At 48.6% G+C, this 14,016-nt stretch overlaps 1 protein-coding gene across 9 annotated transcripts in view; it reads left to right on the top strand.

Moving 5' to 3' along the window:
* Grik4 (glutamate receptor, ionotropic, kainate 4) overlaps positions 1-14,016 on the top strand; it is a 426,819-nt gene that overhangs the window by 55,539 nt on the left and 357,264 nt on the right. For 2 of the 9 annotated variants that reach the window (XM_030244014.1, XM_030244011.1), the window contains exon 1: positions 7,110-7,255. The exons of 6 other annotated variants lie outside the window; for them this stretch is intronic. The gene's annotated coding sequence lies outside the window, so the exon portion shown is untranslated. Of the gene's footprint in view, positions 1-7,109; positions 7,256-14,016 lie in introns of those variants that run through there. One more of the 9 variants, XM_030244015.1, reaches the window with a different exon arrangement.

Here is a 14,016-nt window from a genome sequence, read left to right as displayed (position 1 = left end):
GTTGAAGGAGAAGCAGCTGTTGTGTGTGAACAAGAGCCCTGTAAGTATTTGTCTTTGATGATGCTGATACTTGATCAATAAAGCTAATCCTGCCATTGTCGTCAGAGTATGAATCTTGGTTCGCCTGTGAGAATTTCCCCTCGACTGTGATGTTGAGGACTCTAAATCAGAATCTGTATTTACTGCTGAGGGCCGGGTGCGATGAGGAAGTCCTTGGCAGTTTGATGCTGAGAAGCAGCTGAATAGATAGTGAGGAGTTTCTCTATTGGCTATGCCTGCTCACTCTACCCAGGACCAACCACAGCTGCAAACCTAGGCCTCAGCTCAGCAACAGCTTATGGTCCTGTGAGGCCCAGCTCAAATCTGCCCTCCCTGTGTGAAGGAGGACATGGACCCACAATGGAAAATCAAAACTGGGAGACTCAGGATCTGGACCGGTCCCTGATTAAGTTGTTGTGGACAGAGAAGGGGGGGAGATTGGAGTTGCAGTCCAGGCTGGGGTCATGGCTGCTGTAGACAGTGTGTGGATGGAGCTACATCAAGAACCAGGAGGTCACACGGGTTCAGGTTAAGGCTCAGGAATCTCTAGACTCTAATGTGTGGAGGTGGTCAGGACCGACACTAAGCCAGACTGCAGTAAGACAGTGGTGGTGCCTCCAGCTTCTGTTAACCCATCTCCTGGCCTACCTGGCTGGGGCTGCTACTCTTCAAGGGCCTTAGACCCTGAGAACATTCAGGAAAACTGTTGTCACCTTGGGGGCCGGCAACCGTCCCACAGACAATATGGAAACTGTCGAACAAAGGGGATGATTAGGCAAGCTGAGGGAAGTGGGCCCTGAATCCTTGGTGGCTCACCTCACAGCTCCAGAGTTAGAAGATGAGACTTGAGTGAGAAGGCTAGACTCTGATCCAGCCCAGGCTAGCAGTCCCGGGGGCGAGGAGGGGGGCTGGGAACACAGAGTTACAGGAATCCCACAGCCTTCATAAGAAACCACACAGCTTTTTCAGAGGTTTTGTGTGTCTTTAACCTTGTCACCTCTTGGGCCTTGCCCGAGTCACTCACTGCTCATAGTGGTTGTCTATGGCCACAGAGATTTAAGCAGAGTTCCCCATCACTGACCTCAAATGAAACATTTCATGTCTTTTGGCCCCAGCCCTTCCTTTCTGTCTTGATTCTCATTTATCTCTATTGCTTCTGTTCTCCACGTTGTGGCTTTTCTCCAGCCTATCATGGGTGTCTAAAGAACAAGTGAGGCTCCTCTTCCCTGTGGCAGACATACTGAGGCTCCACAGGGCTGGTGGGGGTGGCATCTCATGTTGGGCAAGCTGAGCAGTAACCATGGCAACGTGTACAGGGGACAGTGCCAGTAATCACCTCACTAAGGCTTACAAAGACGTTCTTATCGCTCCCATTTTACAGATGAGCAAGCAGAGGCCTTGGCTGACTCTGGGTCATTATTCAGGTTTCCACTGAAGATCTCTTTCTTTGGCAGGCTGTCACCCCTCAATCTTGCCTCTCATTATTGCCATTCCCTTCCCTTCTGGTCACGGCTATTGTAGCCTCTACTGAGCTGAGGTGTTTACACATCGATGTTATGGAATCGGTGCTCGATCAAGTAAATGGACACATTTTGCTGTGGTTTGAAGAATGGGGAATGTCTTAGTAGGGTTTCGCTGCTGTGAAGAGATGTCTTGACCCAGGCAACTCTTACAAGGACAGCATTCAGTTGGGGCTGGCTTACAGGTTTAGAAGTTCAGTCCATTATCATCAAGGAGGGAACATGACAGCATCCAGGTAGGCATGGTGCAGAGGAGCTGAGAGTTCTCCATCTTCATCTGAAGGCTGCTAGCAGAATACTGACTTCCAGGCAGCTTGGGTGAGGGTCTTAAAGCCCCCACCCACAGTGACTCCACACCTACTCCAACAGGGCCACACTTTCTAATAATGCCACTCCTTGGGTCAAACATATACAAACCATCACAGGAAATATCTCTCAGAGTGGGGTATATTTAAATTCTTGGTCCCTAGCTAGTGATGCTGTTTAGAAGGCGGTGGAACCGTCAGAAGGTAGAGTCTTGCTTGAGGAAGTAGGTCACTGGGAGGTGGACTTCCATAGTCTGATCGCACTTCTTATCTGCTCTTGGAAAAAAATTTAAAAAGTATTTATTTATTTATTTATTTATTTATTTATTTATTTATTTATTTATGTGTGTGCGTATGTACACACACGTACCAGTTTCTTTGTATGTGCATGTGTACAGATTTCTAAAGAGGCCAAAAGAGTGAGTCTGACCTGGAGTTACAGGAGGTTCTGAGCTGCCAATATGGGTGCTGAGAAACAAGCCTTGGTCCTTTGGAAGAGCAATGAATGCACTTAACTGCCAAGCCATGTTCTATAGCTCAGAACCACACTGTATCCCTTCTAACTATAAGCTAAACAAAACCTCCTTTGTTAGGTAATTGTCACCAGTGTCCCCCCCCCCCCAGACACATTTTTACATCATTCAGCCTCCTGGACACGTTCTTTCATGGGGTTCTGGGCTTGGAGATTCCCAGCTGAGGAAAGAGGCGAGCCGGGACTAAGTCTCTCTATGTAACCTGCTACATGCCCATGTCTATACTGAATGACCGAGAAAGAGACCTCTGACTCCAGAGATCTTCTAACACTGAAAGTGTAAGATCCCCATTGTCTGCAAAGAAATCCCTTTACCTGACTGGTCTAAAGCAATGGCATGCTTTAGTTCTGAAAAATAACTCCCAATTTGCTCTCTTGGGGTTTGAGAAGGATCAAGTGAGCAATGTTCTCTCCAGCCTTTTGTGCTATGCTCCCACCCCTCCCCCAGCTCCTGTTGCTCAGGAGGCCCATCAGCAGCTGGATCCTGGCAGCCCCTGTGGAGGACGTGACCATTTTGGCACCTTCTAAAGACAGAGTGTTTTCCCCTCAGCCTGTGGTGGCTGACAGCATCTCAGAGTGACTATCTTTCCATTTATCATCCGTCCCACGCTCTCCTCTCCGCTCCCTGCCGCCCAGCCACTGCCCTGTACCCGATTCAGTGGCTTCTTGTGAACTCTGTCTGCTTCACTTTGCTTCTCTCTCCTTGGGCGTGAGTGCTCCCACTGTCGTCAAAGCCGTCCTCCTCGCTCGAAGCATTTCTGTTGGACACGCAGAGGGTTTCCCATCTGTTGCACACCTGGCTGGATGTTACACTTGATCGAGTGAGTGTGTGAGTGGGGGGTGTGGATCCGATCGTGGTGCAGGACTCCCACTCCTGTCTTTTTCTCCACCATTTTCTCTGAGACCACAGGGAATTCAAATCTCCTCTGGGTGTAGCCTTGGGCAGGACCTTGTCAGCAGAAGCCTTCTCTTTTTTTCCTCTGAACCACACGGCAAACAGACCCCTTGAGTTAGAAGGTACTTTAAGGACTGGCTTATAGGCAATGCAGACAACACCCTGCTGCATGTCATGATGCCACCCCTTTTATTTTCTGGGAGGTAACCAGAGGAAAACAAAGTATGAATGGCCATAATTTACTGGGCTCCCGGGTGAATTTGTATTTCATTCTGATTATTGAATGTGTCGCCTAATTGCAGCTATAAAAAGGAACAGTCCATCTTCCCCTTGAAAGCCCAGTGCTGGCTGATTGTTGTTTAATTAGTTGATTCCAGTGGTCGAGGGGTGAGTTTGGAATGACAATTATGGCTCCTCTTATTTCATGGAGATTGCTGAATTAATTAGTGGGACAATAGGATTCCTCATTGTTGACGTCTTAAGAACTCACAATAATAACTTTCAAATTGGTTGCACTGATGGAAGTTGGTAATAGATTTATCTCTTCCGTTCAGTGAGCCTGGACTTCCGGACAACCTGGGCTTCCCCGCCTAGGGACGGGTGGTGTTCCGTATGGAGGCAGCTGCCCTTGACTGATGAGGCCTTTAGGTGGCAATGGAAGACACATGGCTGAGACCCAAATGCCTGTGTCTCCTCTGGACCAAGGAGAGTGAGGTGAAAGCCTAAGGTGATGAGAGGAGAGAATAGACCGGAGAGGAGAACCCAGCTGAGACTGTGGAAGGTGTAATTCAGGGTCAGCGACAAGGAGCCCTGGCGAAGAGGAGCTGTGGGTGCTCGTGGAGAGTCATCCTGGCCCCCCGCTGTGCCTCTAGGGAGGGCCAAGGAGTGATGAGGCTGGAGGCATGCAAAGACCCCTCGGAGCCACGTGGGTCCTCAGGAATCTATCCTCAGTGTCCCGCTGGGACCTCGGGGCTGGGTTGGTTCAGGGGCCAGCCTTCAGGTCTCTGCCTTCTCACCTGATAGTTGGGTGGGGAGCGGTAGGGACTCGGGTTCCCTCTGGGTTCTTCTCCTTCTCTTCCTTTCATCTTTCCCCTCTCCCCAGGAATCACCCTAAATGTTGCCTCCTCTGGATATAAAAGAGAAATACTGCACGGTAGTTCTAGCCGGAGAGGTGATAATGAGAACAGAGAAGAAACTGTTTATCCAGGTGGTTAATATTTGAATAGTCCTGAAGGTCATGTGACAGCTTTCTTTTCAAGGAAAATTTCTCCTCCGGTCTCTCTAAGCACAGGTGAAACGGGACCTGCTTCACTGCTGTCCCAAACTGTCCCTGTGGGCTGGAGCCAGTGGTCGCTGGCAGTCAGATGTTTACAAATAGCTAGAAGGGGTGACGGTCATCCTGGTGGGGACAGACTGTGCCTGGGAGGACAGTGCCAGCCATGAGGTTCTTTTGGAAGAGTAGACCAGGATAATGGGGAAACTCTTGGTCTGGTTTCTGGTTCTGAAGGCATCTGCCCAATGAGAGATGGTTGGGACCCCATCTTATGAGTGCTCATTGCCCCCTTCCCCCACTAGCCCCTCACTTTGGAATTCTAGAGATAAGTTCTCCTAGGGATGAAGGGGCAGGGACGCTTCTTGGAAGGCAGATCATTAAGATTTAATGGGACATTTTCTGCCAGACAAGGGGATTGTAAAACACAGCTAATTTAAAGAGCTGGGGGATCGCAGAGTCATTTTGCTTGCTGACTAGAAAAGGCCAGACATGAAATTATGTCAGTCCCTGCCCTCCTGTCTCCTGTCTTCTCAGCTACAGGTCCTGGCTGCCAAGGAGTACAGGCCCCTGTGCATGCACCACCACTACCATCTTGGCCAGGACTGCAGCCACAGCCCAGACCACCTTTCAATATTTGTACTCTTTGTGGCCAGTTGCCAGAGCTGTGATTGGAAGAAATGAGTTGGCAAAGGAGTAGTGGCAGTGTGTGCATACATGTGTGTATGTAAGTGTATGAATGCAGGAAACAGATGTAGAGTGAGACAGAGAGCGAGGTGGAGGGACAGAAAAGGAGGCGGGAGGAGAAAGAGAGAGGACCAAGAGGACATTGTCCCTATTCTTGGGGTTGGGTTACTTGGGGAAAGCTAGTCTTAGCTGCGTGTCTGCACCCTGGTGCAGCAAGTGGGACAATGGAGAGATAGAAGTGGGCACAGCCTGGGGTACAAAAGGGAGGCTGCATATGGGGCTCCGCCTCTTGGGCTGACCGATGAAGGGAAGGCATGGCTCCACATATACCATAGAAATAGCCCTGGACATGGGCTATTTCAGAAGGCTTTGCCACTTAAAATATGTATGGTCTTTGAAACCACAACAACAACAAAAAATAAGGGTATTATTGCCAAGGTTATGGGGTTATATAGAGTGAAGCTAGAGCTTCTGGAACATAGTAGGTCCACGAGTTGGAATCCTGCCTCCACCTCCTTCTGTAATGGGACATACAATTGCTTAGCACGGTGCCAGCCTCATACTTGGCATTCAGTACCACTCGGCAGATTTGGATCTCAAATTCTAACATTTACCAATTGTCCTTAGGCCCGTGGGAGTTGGGCAAGGATGGTGGCAGGCTGGACAAGGGCTGAGGTCTTGACCGAGCAAGCTAGCTGGTGCCATTTCTGGCCTACTTTATCTTTCTGCCTCCTTCCTGCCCTGGCCTATCACACACATGCTCCGAGTAGTGGAGGAGGAGGAGACTTATCCAGAGACACCAGATGAAGCTGAGTTTGAGTTCATCTCTACTGTAATCCAAACTCGCCAGGTTTCTCTGTCCACCCATAGTGGGGCCAGGAAGGCCCCAGGGGCAGCGCCTGGCTTCCCTCTGTCTAAATGACAGTGTCCTCAGAGAGTTTTTGGGAAGGCTAAGTGACAGACTCTTACCTGAACATAAAAGCCGAGTTTAAGCATCTGTTGAACACCTACTGTGTGCAGGCCTTGCCCTGAGCACCTACTGTGTGCAGTCCCACCTGATGATTAGCCAGGAACAAGGCTGATGATGGTGCTGTCATGGAGCAGGTGCAGTCGGGGGGGGGGGGTGGTGAATCAGGAAGTGACAAGTCTTAGGACAAGATGAAAACCCTAGGGTTAATGAGCTGTGAGTCTTGCAGGAGAAATGTGAGAATTGTTCGGTCAATTATAGGGAGGTAACATATCAGATCCACATGGAGACTGGGGACAAGGGATGAAGCCCTTCACTGGGGACATGCCTGGTATGTTCAGGAAAGTGGGCAGGTGCCAGGGTGGTGGTCACAATCAGAGGGTGGGTGTTGACTAAGAAGTTTGAGGTCTGAAAGGCAGGCTTCACTTTGCACCCCCAGGAAGGATTAGGGTTTTATTCTAAAATGCGACAAGACATTGGAGGAGTTAGGCAGGGGAGTGACACTGTGTGATTTATATTTGAAAAAAGTAATTTTGACAGCTTTTTAAGAATAAACTATAGGGGAGGAGAAGCTAAGAAGCTCTGAGTTGCCGTGGGCTGGACGAGAATTGGCAGAGCTTGGGATGGGGTGGCCTGGCAGGCACCAACCCTAAGTGGGCAGCCCGGGCCTTGGGCTGGCATGTTGTCGAGAAGGTGTGTAGCACACACGTCATGAGGCTCGCTCTGCTGAGGGTTTCCTGATGTCTGAGGGCCCCAAAGTTTTACAGCCAGCACTACAACCGAGATAAGGAACACCCCTTGCTCCTTATAGTCAGCCCGCCTCCCGCCTACAGCCTTGGCAGCTACTGATCCGGGTTTTTTTTTTTTTTTTTTTTTTTTTCTCTCCTGTCCCCGGAGGCATGCCTTTTCCAGAGTATCATATAAATGGAATCAAGCAGGAGGTAGCTTTTGGGTCTGGCTTCTTTCACTCAGTATAATGCATCTGGGATGTATCTGTGGGGAGCAGAGATGAAATTTTTACTCCGTTTTACTCCTGAGCAGTAAGTACTCTGTTGTATAGAGATGGTAGTTTCTTCCTTCACAGTGGAGGGGGGCTGGGCTGGTTTTAGTTCTTCAGCAGCTTTAAATCAGGCTGCTGTACACACTCAAATGCAGCTTTAGATGCAAACACAATTCGAGGACTCTGGCCGCTCTCCGTCCTCAGTGGCATATACTGTTATCCTTTAAATAAAAACCCGGGCAATGCATTCCCCGCACAGTGGTGTGTAACTGCAGGGCTAATTTGCATTTTCCCAATTGCTTATTTGTAAAATCTGTCTTCTGAATTTTTTTTATTCATTGTTACTTGCCTTATTGTTGAATTTTGAGACTGAAAAAAAACTGTATCTTGGATATGAATCTTGTATCCAATATGTGATTTGTAAATACTTTCTGCCAGTCTGTAGCAGCCCTTCCCCCCTCCCTTCCTTCCTTTCTTCTCTTTAAACCAAAAGAACAAGTATAGTTATAAAAATGGAAAAGATTAAATTACGTGATTCTTTTTTTTCACAGACCCCCCTTTATTGTCATTTAGAAAATGGCAATAGAAAGATTTGCTCTCTGATAATCTTACCCAGATGGCCCAGAGCTGGCAGTTTCTTTTTTGTCTTTTTTAGAAGTAGCCAGATACACTTACCATAAAACTTACTACAGTAACTGTTTTTAACTTTAGTTCCCTAGCATTGAATACATGTACAAACTCGCAGTTAGTGGGACTCTTTACATCTGAGCTCTTTACGTCTTTATAGCTTACTTCCATGGTGACACCTCGTTGCCTGATACTCCACTCTACTTTCTGTTTCAATTAATTCGACTGTGTCTAGGCACCTCTGAACTGCCTGCTGCCAGTTCCTTTTGCTTGGCTTATTTCACTGGGAATAATGTCCTTACGAGTCATTTTCATGTGGTCACTTTTATCAGAGTTCCCTTTAAGGGTGGCTATTATTGCCTTTTATACAGGCTTGCGTCACTTCGTGGTGGCTGTGGTGGTGTGGCGGTGGCTGAGCATCATCTAGGACACACCCTGTGGGGCCCGTGAGCCCCTTGTTCAGCCCTTCTGAGCTCTTTCCATTCTCCTAATAGGGCCTTTTAGGGAGCAGAGTTCTTAATTTCTGTAAAGGCTAAGTCACCAATTTTTCTCTTACGGATTGTGCTTTTGGTACTGTATCAGAGAACTGATGGCCTAATCCACGGTCACACAAGACATTCCTAGAACTCTTACCCTTTGTGGCTTTTTACCGTGATTTATTTTCATATACAGTGAGAGAGAGAGACTCTGGTCTTGTCTCTTCTCTTCTCTTCTCTTCTCTTCTCTTCTCTTCTCTTCTCTTCTCTTCTCTTCTCTTCTCTTCTCTTCTCTTCTCCTCCCTCCTTTCTTTCTTTCTTTCTTTCTTTCTTTCTTTCTTTCTTTCTTTTGAAAATCCATATCCAACAGTTTCAGCTCTACTTAGCTGTCTTTAGTATGTCCTTCCTCTCCTGAGACAGGACAGATAAGCCACTTGGTTTGAGACGTGAACCTGACGAGACAGAAGAGTTGGGTGTCTGTCAGCTTTGGTTTGAGCAAATAGTTCAGAATGCCAGACTGCATGGGGATGTTCAGAGTCATGTCTTAGTTATACCCCTGTGGCATGTCAGTACCCATCTGGGATATAGCTGGCATATGAGTCTGGAGTATGGGACAGAGATATGAACTTGCAATGCACATTTTTTTCAAGCTGTTAATGTACACAAAGCGATGAATAGGCATGGGAACCCACCTACAGATCACCATGCATTGCTGATGGCCAACAGCTTTCTGCAGGGGCTGGGTGGTCTCTGGCATATGGGGGCGAGGCAGGGAAGAGCCTTCTGGGAGGCCACCTATGCAGGTCTTCAAGGACAGTGGAGGTTTTCCCCAAGAGAATCTGGGGAGTTGTGTTTCGAGAGAAAGGTCATCCAAGGCACAGGTTTCACCCAAGGTGTGAAAAGCAGGCTGCCAAGGAACAGCCAGTGAGGGGGTGTGTGGGTGCGAAGACAGGAGCTGAGGCTGGAAGAGAAGCGGGACTGGGTCATGTGAGCCCCTTATTTTCAGGAAGGGATCTTAGAGGGACCAAAGACAAACTTTCTGTAAAAGAATGATCATGGCTTTCTCCCTTCTTATACTGTGTGTTGCCAACAAGGAGGAGAGGGCTCTTATCCAAGGCCATGTGCCTAATTTGTAGGCACAAGGAGAAGGGGTCACAGTGCTATTTTTGGGGTGAGTACTATTTTTTTAGTCTCCCTGCCCCCACCTTAGTGTCCTGGAGATAGGGCCTTCCTGTGTAGCCCAGGCTGGCTTGGAAATTGTAGTCCCCCTGCCTCCCTTCTTCTGGTGTTGGGATTACAGGCATGTCTCACCAAGGAATCACTTCTCCTTGCCCTTTGGTCCTTGCTCTGACAAAGACGGCACATCTGTCTTCCCCTATCCACACCCTCTCTGTGTTTTGGCCTGTCATGTCAATGGTATGGTTGGAGCAAGGCACTTCTTTCTCCATTCTCTGCCCCGGGAGCACCTGGGGGTCCATACCACGCTGTCAGTGAGCTGGCATGGGTCTGCTCTTCCATCCATCAGCCTAATCAGACCCTGTCTGCCCTGTCAGGAATACAGATCTGCTGTTTCTTTCTCACTCTGTCCGAAATTGCTTTGTAATAACACTAGGAGTTAGAGAGGCATTTTTATTGATTAAGCAATCGAGACGATTTGTCTTTACAAAACCAAAAATACAGAGGTGTCTCTTTCTCTCTCCACACGCATCACACATGCTTATGCATTAGAAGCGAGAGTCTGGGCTTGTAATCAAGTTGATGTTTATGACCGGCTGTTTTATAATGCCAGGCTGTGATGGCATAACGGGAATCCGAGCGAACGAGCAGAGAGAAGGCTACTGTAATGACACTGATGACAATCAGGGCCAAGAGGTCCCCTGGGCTGTGACCACAGGCGTGTGAAGGAGTGTTTGCTGGGAGTCTTGTTGATATGGGAGACGTGCTGTTGTGGAGAAAGTTTCTTGCGGAGAGGAACATGAGCTTTGGATCTACGAGCTCAGGGTTTGAGTCTAGCTCTGCTCCTCCTTGGAGAGAAGTTGCTTAAGCCTTTGGCATCTCATATAGGGATAATGACAGCTAACGAGATGGACATGTGTGCAGTGCCCTGTCCAGTGTCATACAGGTGTGGTTATTACACTGTGATCTCTCCGGATGGATGGAGCTTCAAGGAGCATTAAGATGCTTGGACCAGGAACGTGCAGTGCACAAGTGGAGCTCTTGGGAGTCGATTTTCAGGCCCAGGTCATCCATCCTGTGTGTCTAGCCTGGTTAGACAGGTGGCATGTATGTTTAGTAGTGTGACATCAGACCTGCTGGATAACCTTTGTCACTATTTCTCAGATATGAGGCTGGGAAGTGTGTGGGGTGGCCCAGGCATCAGGAGGCTAGCCAGCTGCCTTTATAATTATGTGGGCAGAGAAGGGCCTTGTTGGACTAGGGGTGCTGCTGCTAGTGAATCCATCTGCATTACTAAGAGATCTTTCTAATTCTGTCCTGATTAGGGAGATTGTTCCCGCCCAGCAGGGTTCAGTATGAAAACCCGCTGTCAGTCACTTGGGTGCTAGGATTTGCCAAACTGTATTCATGAATTCCATTTGTCGCTGCAGACAGCAGGCTACAGCGCAGACAGAGGTGGGAGGTGTGGGTGTGCATATTCAGGAGGGTGGGCTCAGTGGCGGGAGGTAAGTGAGGGCGGGGCACCGAGTGGAGTGCTTTTATCTGCTGTTCAAGGTAAGCTTTCAGGGCATCTGGAAACCAGAAGAAGGTGAAATAGCTCCCAGCCTTCAGAGTTTGGGGCTGGAGTCTGGGGGTGGGGTGGGGAAGGTCTTCCTGGGGTGTGATATTCTTGGGCTTGGAGTGCTTGGTGAGGTGGTCACCTGGCCAGCCAGCTCTTGGCCAGCAGAGATTTGGTACCTACTGGGAACACGTGTAGAGAAAGGTCACACAGGTCACACCCAGGTCACACAGGGAGCTGTCCTGTAAAGTAAGTGCAGGCTTAGCACAAGGTCTTTCCATGCATGACCTTGTATGATTTCCCAGGGGAATCTAATTCTCTCTACCCCAGATAGAGAGGACAATCCCCTGGCAAAGACATGGTTTCATTGCATCTAGTGAGTTGAAACAGTGTGTTTATTGAGTTAGGGTTAGAGTTAGGGTTAGGGTTAGAATGAAGTTACTTGTAGGAGTGTGGTTGACTCTGGCAGGCAGCTGTCCAGCTCCAACCTGCTGAACAGCTCATAAAAGCTGCATCCTTAGAGTCCCCTCTCCCTTTCATCCCTAGTATACTTTGGCTTCCATCTCCTCTTTGTGCAGCTGGGACAAGATTAGATGCAGTTCCAGGTGGAACAGGAGGCAGGGAATGAATGGAGCCTCAGGAGAGAGTCCGAGGAAGCCCCTCTTCTATGAGGGACTCATTTGAGTATGCAGATTGCTTTGATTTCAAGAGAACAACAGCTATGATAACAGGATTTCATGACATTTGGCTATCTTGAGGCATGTATCAAAGGCTAGGCAGGTAGATGCCTTGATTGGGACTGCCTGGTCTTATGGGAGAGGGAGGGTTCCATCAGAAAGCAGGCCTACCAGGAGGTTAACAGCATAAGCCAGGGACCAAGGAGTTGGATGCTGAGAGGGGAGCCTGGCACTGGAGGGGAGGGCAAGGCTATTGACATTTGGATCCGATGGTTCTTCTCCGGGGACCTGCTGTTCATGTAGGGTGTTTGGCAGCAGTTGGATCCCTAAGCCTCTAGTTGGAATAAAAAAATGTCTCTAGGCTTACCAGTTGTCTCATAGGTGGCAGAGTTGTCCCCAGTTGAGAGCTGGTGTAGGTGATGGGATATGAGTGAAATATTGGCTGAGTTAGGTCTGGGAGGAGCCTTGATTTCCAGTTAAGACACCTGGAATTTCATTCTGGAAATAAGAGGGGAACCTTTTATGTGCAAGCAGTCAATACAGAGAGGTAGCATCAAAAGAGTTACAGAAGGAAGGGAGCACACAGGTCAAGTGTCCTGTGCAGTCCAGCTGGTCTAACTGGAGACAGTTGCTAACCAACTTGCAATGGGCCCAAGAATAACTCCTACTTGGTTATTCCTGGTGGTGGGTCAGATTTCCCCAGGTGTGGGAATCCACAGGGAGGCGTTGAAAGCACAACATGCCACCCTCCACCTCAAGTATGTAGGGGCCTGGATACAGAACACCTTGTGGGAAGAAAAGAAGTCGTATTTTGGCTCATGCTATCAGAGTGGTTTTAGTTCATCTCGCAGGGGAAGGCATGGTGGTAGAAATGGCTGCATCCATACAAGGAGGAGCACCAGGCAGTGGCTTGCTCACATGGCAGCAGGAGACGATAATGAGAACCCAGGGGCAGGCGCTACCCTCAAAAGCCTTTCCCTAGTGACTTACTTCTGTCCACTAAGCTCTACCTCCTAAAGGTTCCATACTCTTTGTTCTGGCTAGTTTTGTATCAACCTGACACAAGCTAAAGTCATCTGGGATGTAGGGAATCTCAATTAATAAAATGCCTCTGTGCAACTGGGCTATAGGCATGCCTGTAAGGCATTTTCTTAATTTGTGATTGATAGGGAGGGTCCAGCCCATTGTGGGCAGGGCTATCCATGGACCGCTAGTCATGAGCTCTATAAAGAAAGCAAGCCAAGCAAGCCATGGGGAATGAGCCAGTAAGTGGAACCCCTCCATGGCGTCTGCATCAGCTCCTGCCTCCAGGTTCCTGCCCTGTTTGAGTTCCTGGCCTGACTTCCTTCAACGATGAACTATATGATATGGAAGTGTAAGCCAAATAAACTGCCCAACTTGCGTTTTGGTCATGATGTTTCATCTCAGCAATAGAATCCCTATCTAAGACACCCTTCAAAATGGTACCAGAAGCTGGGGACCAAGTATTTCAAACACAAACTTGTGGGAGACATTTGGGATTTGAACCATAATGGAGTCCCCAACCTGGCATCATAATAGGTTCTCAGCTGATATTGACATCAATATCCTGGAGACCACACTTTAAGAATATCTCAACTGCTTGGTTTTAACTCACTTTCAAGGTCAAATGAAACCCAGCTGCCAATCAGCAGCCTTGGCCTTTACATAGCAGAAGTTGGAGTCCTACCATGGCCTTCACTGGAATGCCAAAGACCATTTCAAGGAGGGCACAGCAGATGGAAGACACCTGCTCTTGGCTCAAGACCAAGGTCAGGGACTCTTGGCAGCTCAGCCTCTGGGACCTATGTGATGTTTGCCCCCGGGGTCTCACACAAGTACTGGGACCTCTTGAATTAGGAGCAAGCCCTGGAGAAGGCCAGGGTTCAGGATGTTTGATAGGAGCAAAGGCACCAAGCTTGTGCCTTGGGAAGCATTCTGTGTGTACTTCCAGCCCCCAGAGAGGGTGCACAATTCAAACCATAACCCCTGGGCAGCCCCTTGCCTGTGTAGCTACTAAACAATAGCTTGGCCCTGGTCAAGGAACAGGCGCATCTGCCATCTTTTAATATATATTTAAAAGGTATTGATGGCCAGAAAGGCCAGAGGGACACAGAGGGTCCTGCCTGGGCAGGTGGCATTTTCACATATAAAGGCTTCTTTATGGTTTCACTTTTAGAACTCCAGAGCAAAGTTTGGATGACCCACTCCCCTGGGACCAAGAGCCAAAGGTCAGAGTCTCAGGGCGATGCAATCAAAGATGAGCAGG

Source organism: Mus musculus, chromosome 9 (assembly GCF_000001635.26).
Source record: "Mus musculus strain C57BL/6J chromosome 9, GRCm38.p6 C57BL/6J".
NCBI lineage: Eukaryota > Metazoa > Chordata > Mammalia > Rodentia > Muridae > Mus > Mus musculus.
Note: the sequence above shows the minus strand (reverse complement) of the source record. Positions and strands in the feature narration are given on the sequence as shown.